Source organism: Triticum dicoccoides, chromosome 3A (genome assembly GCF_002162155.2).
Source record: "Triticum dicoccoides isolate Atlit2015 ecotype Zavitan chromosome 3A, WEW_v2.0, whole genome shotgun sequence".
Taxonomy (NCBI): Eukaryota; Viridiplantae; Streptophyta; class Magnoliopsida; order Poales; family Poaceae; genus Triticum; species Triticum dicoccoides.
In genome coordinates this window covers 746,657,445-746,670,378 of record NC_041384.1, presented here as the reverse complement: position 1 = coordinate 746,670,378, position 12,934 = coordinate 746,657,445, and the positions used below count along the sequence as shown (strand labels likewise).

The 12,934-nt window shown below is 43.5% G+C and overlaps 2 pseudogenes; both read right to left on the bottom strand.

Annotated features, from left to right (window-relative positions):
- LOC119273246 overlaps positions 1 to 467 on the bottom strand; it is a 23,394-nt pseudogene extending 22,927 nt beyond the window's left edge.
- A 3,463-nt stretch (positions 468 to 3,930) lies between these two features.
- LOC119273245 overlaps positions 3,931 to 12,934 on the bottom strand; it is a 15,947-nt pseudogene continuing 6,943 nt past the window's right edge.

Sequence of the window (12,934 nt, the reverse complement as noted above, 5' to 3'; positions counted from 1 at the left end):
GGGGAGTGGGAATGGTGAGATCGAGCGGCGGGGGAGGGACGCACCGATGATGGAGGTCGGGGCGCAGTCAGGGCAGAGCCAGGAGCCTAGTGGGACAGCGGGAAGGATGGGGCGGAGGCAGAAGGTGTGCCGGCCATGGTCGCAGCTGTCGTAGAGGAGCAGCTCCTCGTCGCGGTCCCCGGCAGTGAGTTTCCGAGCGATTGCAACATTTATAGTTCATAGACTTAGTGAAGTACACGTTATACTCTTGTTCCTAGTCTTTAGGAGGATCCCCTTAAGGATTGATATTGTCGATGATGAAGTTAACCCTAGCATATGAATCTAGATCATGTTCATTTTTGTGTGATTGGTCAAGTGCTTCCACATCTTTTGATAGTAGAGTGCCACTAGTGTATATGCCATTTTTTCTAGCGGTGACCTCAATGTGTGTCTAAGACATTTTTACCAGCAGTGCCCTCCAGCATCATCGCCTGCATAGAAGCATTAGGATCTTGGATAGTGTGCACTTCCACACTACCAGCGAAGCACCAAAAATAATGGGAAACACCAGAAATCAAAACCTTGCATTTTTACGTCATTGGAACTTAGTTCAATTAGGCTGGTCATAGTGGAAAGTAACTTAGACTAGTAACATGCATATGTTACTAGTTCATGTTACTACCTCCATAACCGTAGTAACATATATGTGGTGTCATGCAAACGTTCATTTATTTAGATGCAGACTCGTTTTGCCTCGGAATGTGTTATGTTACGCTAATAGATTATGTTACCACAGATATCTCTCTCCTCACTAAATACTTCTTACATAAGCAAATTTCCCTTGGAGTGTGTTATATTACTAGCTAAGTTACTCCGATTATTGAAAGCACCATCTCCTAAGAAGTCTGTAAACTTCCAAAGAAAGAAAGAATCATGGTACTGCTGGCTGTCGCGTGCAACTAATGCACACGACTCCTGCTGAAACCCAGCTGCATGCAAATCGAGTGAATTACAAAAAACCACCACATTTGGGGCTTCATCTGCGGAAAACCACCAGGTCGTTAATTGTTTGCAAAATGCACTGCGGATTCAGTAAATAGTTTGTAGATAGCACTGAACAAGTGATTTGGCGTGGTTGAGGGTGTTTCCGACAGGTGGGGCCCAAATCTGTCGACGTGGCCTAACGTTCGCGTGGATGGAGCCGTTAGCTGTAAACGAGGTGGTCGGCTCGCGACGGACAGATCGACCGACCGCGCCCGACCACACCACATCCGCCGACTCCTCTCCCTCTCGATCTAATCCATGGCGACGGCGAAACCTAGCGGCGTCGACCGCGGCGACGGAGCTATTGCCGGTGGGGATGCTCCGGGCAGCTGTGAGGGAGATCCAGAGTTCTACGGGAGCTCAAATCCTTTCAACGCGCTGCCTCCTCCCCAACTGCCGGCGGTGCCGAAGTCGTTGGAATACACGTCGGCTACTGTGTTCGCCCAGACGGCGAAGGCCAATCCGACAGGCAGCCACCATTTTGCCTCCCCCTTCGGCGGTGTGGAGTAAGTCATCCTCCTCATTCTTTCTATTTTCCCCGATTGGCATTCTAGGGTTAGGGTTCTAGGGTTAGGGTTCCATGGTGCTGTAACAAGTATTGTAGCATTGCTGAGAGTAATTCTACTATGAATGGTCTGTCACATGATTGCTCAAATCCTCTCTGTCACATGATTGTTGGTGTCACATAAATTAATTTTAACATGAGTACTTGTACATGATTGTTGTTGTCATCTCTCAGTTGATTGCTCAAATCCTCTCTGTCAAACTATTATTGTTGTTGTCAAATAAATTAATTTTAACTTTAGTATTGTAATTAACAACAATTATAACTAAAGTGTGAACCTTGTACTTAAGTACTTAACAACAATTTTAACTGAATTTGTAGCTTGGATGATGAAGAATGGGAAGTGAGGTTCCATTTCCTAGACAGAGATAATTTGGAAAGAACAATTTGTTTGTGAGACATAACATTCTGGAATCTCATTGGCCTAATAGAGGTAGAAGGCTATAGTTCAAGGGATTTTATGTATTATGTTAGTGATCCAGGAGTTGGGGTGTCAGGAATGGAAGAACTAACTGATGATGACAAGGTGGAAGAAATATTGGATGACATAGCTAGTAAAGGAAAGAATGTTGTTAACATTACAGTTATGAGAAGTGATGCACCTACACCAGCTGATTTGAACATTGGTCATGTTTATGAAGAGCAGGTTCCTTTGCCTGAAATAGGTGTACCACTTGTTTATGATGTAGACACTTCAGGAGTTCTTTGCCCCCAGTCCAGAAGCCCCAACCACGTCCAGTCCAAGTCATGAAAACACAGGAGAGCTCTCGTTTTTTGAAGCTAAAGGGCCCAAGTGAACCTGAGTTTGCATTGGACTATGGTAATGAGAGGCATGAGTATTTCATGGAGACAAACCAAGAGCAAGAGCACATTGAGCAGATGATGGAGCAGAAGAGAAATGAAGAGATTCAGAAGTTTAGGAGTAATAAGATACAAAGAGAGAAGTACAAGGCAACAAAAAGAAAACTTCCACAGCTGCTTGCTGAAGAGTTCACTGACAGTGAAAGTGAGGGTGAAGATCTAGCAGATGAGGACATATCAGCTAGGCTGGAGGCAATGAAGAGGCATAGAGATGATCCACTATATCACTTTGAAGGATACACTGATGTATAAGAGCTTTATGGACCAGATGAGGAGGAGGGGGGATGAAGCAAGAGATGAAGGAGGCAGGACAGGAGGAGCCAGTAGATGAGGGCAGGAGAGGAGGAAGCAGTGTAGGAGGTAGCAGTAGCACAGGAGGAAGTCAGAGGAGGGGGAAGGGGCCAACAACAAGATCTCATGCAAGCTTGGATCAAATCATAGAGCAAGACTAGGCAACTTCATCTGATGAGGAGAGCAACCCAGGTGACTTAAGTTAGGAAGAGAATGATGGGGCTCAGCTTCCACCATTTAAGGTTCTTATGCTTCAACCTCGTCTTATAGTATGGTCCTCCCGGTGTATTTACCATTTGTTCTAGCGGTGACCTCAGTGGGTGTAGACGAAAATTTTCAAGCAATGCCCTCCAACACTATCATTTGTAGAGAAGCATTAATTAGGTTCTTGGATAGTGTGCCCTTCCGCAATCGCATTGTTAGATTCCATCTAGTGACTTAGAAGATATTTCCATGAGGACACTTGTGACAGGTACATCTACAACACAATTTGCACATTTGTACATGATATTGTTGATGTTGCAATTTCAGGCCTTGGTTCTTCTGCCTAGGCACTTATGGCATTCATATAAGATTGTAACTCCGTCGCTTCATAGTACCTGCAGGATAAACATAACCATGCTTTTGCTTTGGTGATTAGAGTACGACAAATAGCTTTAGTTTCATTTTATCATAACTAGAAGCATTCAATTGAAATGTCGCGCATATCTCAAGTGTGTGTGTATATGGTTGCAAGTGAAACACCCCTGTCATATTTCTTTATTGTTTTTTCTTAATATAAATTGTGGAATTGGTTTGCGAAAACTACAACTATTTTATAACAAAGTCTTTCAGAAATCACCTTCCCAAGGCATGACTTCTTGTGTATTCGGTAACCTTGACTCGCTCTAGGGAGAAAGGGAACTATATGCATCCAAAACTGATTGAAGATTATCAACTCTCAAGCCATGCAGGAAATCTGCGATAGTAATTAATATGAGTGAGAAGACAACATCTTGGTGGTCAGGAGAAATGTAAAATGAAGATCCCACTTGTATCTCCCCACTACTGAATTAATACAAATTTCACTACCTACAACATCAACATCTATCATTTTCTCCATCTAGGGATTTCTTCCGGCAACCGAACTACATAGAAGTGAATGGATTTCAGAGGCGCAATGCTAAAAATGCCACCATTAATCCCTATTATCACCCAAACTCCTTGATGTTCGGCAGGTCAGAACTATTGGGAGTTATACAAAATGATGTGTTGGGGTACGCATACTCATGCCCATTGTAGTCATAGTATTGCTTCTCGCCACAAGCTAAGTCGTGGCAGAGATGAACAAGACATGGCTCTCACCATTGATGTTGTATCTCACACACTTGATGTTCTGCTTCTTCTTGACATCCATGCAGGAGTTCGATGAGATTAGATTAGTATAACTATATAAGTGATGCCTAACACATTTTACATTCATAAGGTCAGAAGTGACTACTTACGGAGTGCGATCATTGATGCCATTAATAAAGTGGGAGTGTTTCCCCGTTTGTGAAGGAAAATATCAAGCTTCTTTGACGAATCCGCTGGTGATAGTCTGATAGATGGGTCATTATACTATCACAACCATCATTCTCCTTGATCCAAATAATCAAGGTCACTAGTGTATTTTGTAAAGAATATCATATCATTAATATCTGCATCAACCTGCATATACTAAAGCTAAAAAGATAAGTTGTGTTAGTTTACTTCTTTTGTAATGGAAATCATAAATATGATAGAAGCATAATGGATCTAGGAACATACCCCTCGCGGGAATCAAAAACCACAAAAAGTAGAGGGCATCCTCGTCTTTTTAACACGTTTTTGCAAAGTTTGATGGTGTCTTTATCCTCTCATGAAAGAACCATGAAAGTAAAAGAGTGTATTGTTAGGCACCATGAAATAACAAATACAATATCCTATTTTAAGTAGAAATTTGCTAACATGCATATCACCTTCCTCCAGTTTCGATTTAGGGGCCATACTAGGCACATAAGTCAGCTCATTGCTGAACTCCGTTTTTTGAATATGTCAAAGGTGGTGGCCGTAGAAGCCATCTGTCCATAGACATAAGTCAGCCACACCAGGCATATGGAAACCACATTTGCATAAGAAACAATAGAGCTACTTGCCCATAGAAAGAAAGAAACATGGGCACATATGTACTCCTAGATAAAGGGACATGAATCCGTGAAGCCGAAAGTAACCTACTTGTTTTTTCTCACAAAAGCATCTTCGAGAGGGCAGGGAGGCCCTCCATCACCATTAAGAAGACTTGTCCAGTTTATGAAGGAAACTAGGCCAAAATTATCGAGAGTATGTGAAGGAAATATGCTCTATAGGCAATAATAAAGTTATTATTTATTTCCTCGTATCATGAGAAATGTTTATTATTCATGCTAGAATTGTATTAACCGGAAACATAATACATGTGTGAATACACAGACAAACATAGTGCCACTAGTATGCCTCTACTTGACTAGCTCGTTAATCAAAGATGGTTGAGTTTCCTAGGCATGGACATGAGTTGTCATTTGATTAACGGGATCACATCATTAGGAGAATGATGTGATTGACTTGACCCATTCCGTTAGCTTAGCACTTGATCGTTTAGTTTACTGCTATTGATTTCTCCATGACTTATACATGTTCCTGTGACTATGAGATTATGCAACTCCCGAATACCAAGAACACTTTGTGTGCTACCAAACATCACAACGTAACTGGGTGATTATAAAGGTGCTCTACAGCTGTCTCCGATGGTGTTTGTTGACTTGGCATGGATCGAGATTAGGATTTGTCACTCCGATTATCGGAGAGGTATCTCTGGGCCCTCTCGGTAATGCACATCACAATAAGCCTTGCAAGAAATGTGACTAATGAGTTAGTTGCGGGATGATGCATTACAGAACGACTAAAGAGACTTGCCAATAACGAGATTGAGCTAGGTATTAAAGTACCGACGATCGAATCTCGGGCAAGTAACATACAGATGACAAAGGGAACAACATATGTTGTTTGATCGGTAAAGATCTTCGTAGAATATGTAATAACCAATATGAGCATCCAGGTTCCGCTATTGGTTATTGACTAGAGACATGTCCCATAGGTCCGCACGCTTAAAGTTCTGTGACGATCGATATTATGAGTTTTTCTGTTTTGATGTATCGAAGGTAGTTCGGAGTCCCGGATATGATCACGGACATGGCGAGGAGTCTAGAAATGCTAGAGACGTAAAGATCGATATGTTGGACGACTATGTTTGGACACCGGAAGTGTTTCGGGAGGTTTCATACATATACCGGAGTATCCGGGGGTTACCGGAACCCCCTGGGGGATGTAATGGGCCTATTGGGCCTTAGTGGAGAAGAGGAGGGGCGGCCAGGGCAGGCCGCGCGCCCCCTCCCCCTCTAGTCCGAATTGGACAAGGAGGGGGGCGGCGCCCCCCTTTCCTTCCTCCTCTCTCCTTCCCTTCCCCCTTGTCCTACTCCTACTAGGAAAGGAGGAGTCCTACTCCCGATGGGAGTAGGACTCCCCCCTTGGCGCACCCTCCTCCTGGCCGGCCGCCTCCCCCTAGCTCCTTTATATACAGGGGCAGGGGGCACCCCATAGAGACAACAAATGATCATTGATCTCTTAGCCATGTGCGGTGCCCCCCTCCACCATAATCCACCTTGGTCATATCGTAGTGGTGCTTAGGCGAAGCCCTGCGTCGGTAGCTTCATTATCACTGTCACCACGTTGTCGTGCTGATGAAGCTCTTCCCAGAAGCTCTACTGGATCGTGAGTTCGCGGGACGTCACCGAGCTGAACGTGTGCTGAATGCGGAGGTGCCATAAGTTCGGTGGTGAGGATCGGTCAATCGTGAAGACGTACGACTACATCAACAGAATTGTTATAACGCTTCCGCTTACGGTCTACGAGGGTACGTAGACGACACTCTCCCCTCTCGTTTCTACAAGGCTGGGCGTAGCGTGTTCCTCCCGGAGCATAGTCCACCGCCAGGGGTGGAACCGGCGGTCCATCACGCCGTGGGCATGTGGATCAGTGGTGCACTACCGCCAGGATGAGCACACGACGCCGAAGTGGACATAATCGGCAATGTCGTAGGAGAGGACACGGCCGACAATGATCCCCACTAGCCCTTCATCGAGGCCATCCTAGTCCTGAGATCCGGCCATCAGATTCAGATTCGGATGCTTGCCGTACTGGCGGTGGAGGAGGGGCGGGCAGGGGATTGCACCCCAAGAGGCGGAGTGGGGAGGGTGTGGAGATCTACGTGGTAGCAGTTGATGTCGTGGAGATCCTCCGGCTAGGTTCAGTGGCCGGGAGGAGGAAGAACGCAGCCCATGCCCATCCCATCCAATCCCGTCACCGGCAGCAGTTGCAGGTGAGTGTTGTGTGTTTCAGACGACCGAGTCGTAATTCTGTTGTAACACCCCGGATGTAACTTGCCATATTTGTACCTCCGACTCTTGCCATTTTCGGCATTAAGTTATGAGATTCCCTTCGTGGTTGGGTTTTGTAATTGTTTTGCATTTTGTTCATGTCTTGCATTTCATATCATGTCATCATGTGCATCTCATTTGCATACGTGTTCGTCTCATGCATTCGAGCTTTTTCCCCATTGTCCGTTTCGCAATCCGACACTCCCACATGTACCGGCGCACCCCTCTTGTCACTTTTCGTAAGTGGGTGTTAAACGTTCTCGGAGTGGGCCGAGATTTGCGAAGTGGCCTTGGTACACCATCTTAAACTCCCTGTCAAATTTCGTTCCATTTGGAGTCCGTTTGGTGCTCCAACGGTTAACCGGGTGACCACAAAAGCCTCAGGTGTGTTGCAGTCCAACACCCCTCCAAAACAGCCCAATAACCCATCTAAACCACTTCCATGTCCTCCGTCATTGTATCATGATCGTGTGGGAGAAAACTACACCTCATTTGGACACTCCAAACTCCCTCTACCTATAAAAAGGCCTCCTCCTCTGAAAATTCGGGCGAAACCCTAGTCTTCCCCTTCCTCCGCGCGCCTGACACGTCCGCCGCGGTCCCCTCGGTGAATCGCATGCCACCATGTCATCGCGCCGCCGCCCACCGCCGCACGGGCCTGCCAGCCCGAGGCTGGCCCTCCCGGCCCGCGACCGCGCCCGAGCGCCTCCGCCGCCGCCCGTCCTCTTCCCGCTGCCGCGCCACTTCGCCTCTCCGGCCAGCGTGCCCCGCCGCCGCGCCAAGCTCCGCCACCAGCGCTGCCCCGCCGCCGCGCCAAGCTCCTCCACCGGCGCCGCCCAGCTCCGCCACCAGCGTCGCCCCGCCGCCGCGCCACCTCGCCGCCGGCCAGATCCGGCGTCCCCACGCCCGGATCCAGCACCCGTGCCCATCTCCGGCCGCCACCCCACGCTTCTCTAGGGAGATGTCCGGCCCGCCTCGGTTTCCGCGCTTGACTTTTTCCCCCTCGAGGTCAAATTTCGTCTAAGTCCTTTTTATGTAATATTTGTATGCCTCCTTTGACCTGTCATATCTCGAAGACCGTGGCTCCGATTCATGCGTATGATATGTAGAATTGTTCGCCTCGTTGAGCTCTTCATGTTAGAAGCATTGCCATGCATGTTACTTTACATTATGATGCCATTTTCATTGATGCAAGAGTGCTATAAAATGTTAGGAGGTGGTACTTATCAGATCATGGTGATTTGTCATTTTTGTTGCATTTGATGTGTGCATCATATGGGCATGAGGTCTACATGTATTTTGGACTACAACATGCCATCTTTACAGAGGTGTTTGTCTGGTATTTTTGTGATCTATGTGGTGACTAGCACAAGCATGCAAACTAGGCTCCGTGATGTTGCTGTTTTCAGGGACTTAGGATTTTGCTAAGTTTTTCCCTGCCGTTATTTTGATGCCATGTAAACTTGATGCTACAGTGAGATCCATGCTTATTTGGGGATACTTCGGTAAGGATTTTTGAACATGTGGTTATGCTCTATCCATCCATGCCCCTGTTTGCAATTATGGAGTGCTCTAGCATGTCATTGTCTTGCTCTACTTTTGCTATAAAATGTTCCTGACAAAATGTTAACATGTTAATCAATATTGCCATGGTTGTTGCTAGTGATCCATGTATCCTATGAACTTGCCATTGCCATGGTTAGCTTCATGAACTTTTCATCTTGCTATTTGTATGCTTGTTTTGTCATACAATGCTTTGTGGTGAGTGCAATGAGCTCGCAAAGTTGCTATCACAAATCTGTGTATGCCATGCTCTGTTTTTGTGCCAAGTTTGTAACTGTTAATAAAACTTGCTATGTTTACATGGGTGCCATCATATCTTCTGTGCCTTTTTGGCTCATGTTCAGTAAGGGACTTTTGTTCTATGCATTTAGTAGAATCATGTCGTGCCTTGGTTTGCTATGATATGTTCATGTAGCATTTTGTTTGCTTGCTCTAAACATTGCTTCCTGATGTTGTTTTTGACATGCATGCAAGATGACCATACCCTCGAAATCACTTCTATCTTTGCTTGCTAGTTGTCCGCTCTATTGTTATGTCGCGTTACCTACCACTTGTTATATCATGCCTCCCATATTACCATGTCAATCCTCTAACCCACCTTCCTAGCAAACCGTTGTTTGGCTATGTTACCGCTTTTGCTCAGCCCCTCTAATAGCGTTGCTAGTTGCAGGTGAAGATGAAGTTTGTTCCATGTTGGAACATGGATATTGTTGGAATATCATTATTATCGCTTATTTAATTTAATGCATCTATATACTTGGTAAAGGTGGAAGGCTCAGCCTTATGCCTGGTGTTTTGTTCCACTCTTGCCGCCCTAGTTTCCGTCACACCGGTGTTATGTTCCTTGATTTTGCGTTCCTTACGCGGTTGGGTGTTATGGGAACCCCTTGACAGTTCGCTTTCAATATAACTCCTCCAGCAAGGTCCAACCTTGGTTTTAACATTTGCCGCCTAAGACTTTTCCCTCGGGTTTTCGCGAGCCCGAGGGTCACCTTTATTTTAACTCCCCCCGGGCCAGTGCTCCTCTGAGTGTTGGTCCGAACTAGAGTCCTTTGCAGCGCCACCTCGGGGAAACTTGAGGGCTGGTTTTAGTTTTACGGAGTGCTCATCCGGTGTGCCCTGAGAACGAGGAGATATGTGCAGCTCCTATTGGGATTTGTCGGCACAGTCGGGTGGTCTTGCTGGTCTTGTTTTACCATTGTCGAAATGTCTTGTAACCAGGATTCCGAGACTGATCGGGTCTTCCCGGGAGAAGGAATATCCTTCGTTGACCGTGAGAGCTTGTGATGGGCTAAGTTGGGACACCCCTGCAGGGTATTAACTTTCAAGAGCCCTGCCCATGGTTATGTGGCAGATGGGAATTTGTTAATATCCGGTTGTAGAGAACTTGACACTTAACTTAATTAAAATGAATTAACCGCGTGTGTAGCCGTGATGGTCTCTTTTCAGCGGAGTCCGGGAAGAGAACTCGGTCTTGTGTTATGCTTGAACGTAAGTAGTTTCAGGATCACTTCTTGATCACTTCTAGCTTCACGTCCGTTGCGTTGCTTATCTTCTCGCTCTCATTTGCATATGTTAGCCACCATATATGCTTAGTGCTTGCTGCAGCTCCACCTCACTACCTTCTCCTACCCATAAGCTTAAATAGTCTTGATCGCGCGGGTGTGAGATTGCTGAGTCCTCGTGACTCACGGATACTTCCAAACAGTTGCAGGTGCCGAGGATACCAGTGCAGGCGATGCTAACCGAACTCAAGTGGGAGTTCGACGAGGATTCGGGCCGTTAGTATGTTTCTTTTCCTGATGATCGGTAGTGGAGCCCAGTTGGGATGATCGGGGATCTAGCATTTGGGGTTGTCTTCCTTTATTTTGGTTCTGTAGTTGGACCTTTGATTGTACTTTGGATGATGTATGGATTATTTATGTATTGTGTGAAGTGGCGATTGTAAGCCAACTCTTTATCACTTTCTTATTCAGTACATGGGATGTGTGAAGATTACTCCTCTTGCGACAATTCTACCATGCGGCTATGCCTCTAAGTCGTGCCCCGACACGTGGGAGATATAGCCGCATTGTGGGTGTTACAAGTTGGTAATCAGAGCCTTCCCCGACTTAGGAGCCCACTGCTTGATCGAATCGCTGACGTCGTTGAGTCTAGAACAAAATGTTTTGAGTCTTAGGATTATATATATATATCGGAGAGTAGGATTCTTTTTACTCCTCGGTCCCTTCATCGCTCTAGTGAGGCCTCCTGACGTAGAAGTTTTGACTCCCCTCTCCTCAAATTTCACGAAAAAAATTTAGTCAAAAAGGAAAAGTCATGCGGGTGTAGCACTACTGTCGTACTGTGTTGTCATGTACTCCATATAGTATATATATTTTTTAGGGATACTTCGTGTAGTACATGACACTGTTGATAGTACAGTTTTGTTTTTGAGATGGAGAAATCACATATCAGATATATTTTTTCTCTTTTTTATTTTTCTTATATTTCAAAATATTCTGAATATATCTATTTTGAATATCATTTCATAAATATACAAGAATTGAAAATGTTAATCGTACATTAAAAAATATTAAACATGTAGGAAAACTGTATAATGTGTATACAAATAAAAATCAAAACATATACATGAAAATATGTTAATCTTGTATCTCAAAAAAAATATTAAATTGTATATGAAAATTGTTCCTTATATATTAAAAATATATATACAATGTTTATGGGAAAAATACAGACCAGAAAAAGTTTTAAAAAGTTAATCATGTATTTGAAAACATTAAATGTGTATCTAAAAAACCTGGTGTATACAAAAAATGTGCGATGTGTATGAAAAAGAGAAAATTTAAGTTTTCAAAAATGTTAATCATGTATTTGAAAAATGTGATATGTATATATGAAAAGTGTGAACATGTGTAGTAAAATGTATCGGATACATAAGAAATATGTATGATTTGTATGAAAAAAATAGTCATCAAAACATATACTCATTAAAATGTCTCACTTGTATTAAAAAATCTTGTAGTTGCATACAAAAACGTGCAATGTGTATGCAAAAATAAACGTCAAAACAGTTACTTGAAAAAGGAGTGTTAATCATGTGTTTGAAAAATATTAAAAAACTGTTAAGAAATGTTCTTGACTTGTACGAAAGATGTACATTGTGTAACAAAAATATAGACATCTGTTGAAAAAAGGAAAAGAAGAAAGAAAAAAATATAAGAAAGAAATGAATGAAAACTAAAGAGAAAAAAGACACAAGAAAACCAGAGGGCAACGATGCAAAAAAGAAAAGGAAACAAAGAAACCTAACACTGGAGAAAAATTAAGAAAGCAACAAATAAAAACCATAGAAAACAAAGGAAAGATGGAGAAAATAAAAAATTGTGAAAAATGACAAAGAAACAAATAAAACCGCTTAAAAGCAAAGGAAAAGTGAAGTTATAGTGAAGGAAAAAGAAAAATCAAAGAAACCCAGTGAAAAAGTCGAAAAAATCGATAAAAACTTATAATGATATAACGAAAACTGAAGAAAAATAGACAAAAAGAAAGAACAAACCAAATAAAAACAAGAAAGAAACGAATAAACCATTGAAAACCAAGAAAAACTGATGAAACCCGAAAGAAAAAACAAAAAGAACTAAAAATAAAATCTGATAAATATGTACGAAAAACAACAACAAAAATAAAGTAATGGAAAAATGGACCGAAAGCTTCTAAGGCTGGTCGTAATGGGAGTATCATAAGAGGTATCATGCATGCCAACTAGACTTTTTGGATGATGTGGCACACAATTAAATAAAGAAAAAGAGGGTGTGGTATCATATCATGATACTGTATCATATTAAATGTTGTACTACTTTGTGTCATGCATGACAATTAATAAGACAACCTACGATACTACCTTGTGATACTATGCATTATGGAGGTAGTATCATATACATGATACTAGTATATGATACTACCCATTACAACCGGCCTAAAAGGTTCCCAAAACCAGATTCATGTACACCTAATTGGGCTGGCCCACTCATGGCTCGCTCGATCTGTGAGTTTAATCCTTCCAGGGCGTGTTGTGATAGTTTGGCGGGATTGGATCTGGCACAATCGAAACAACCCCTAAAAGATTTCAATGTTGTTAATATGACTCTCCAGTGGT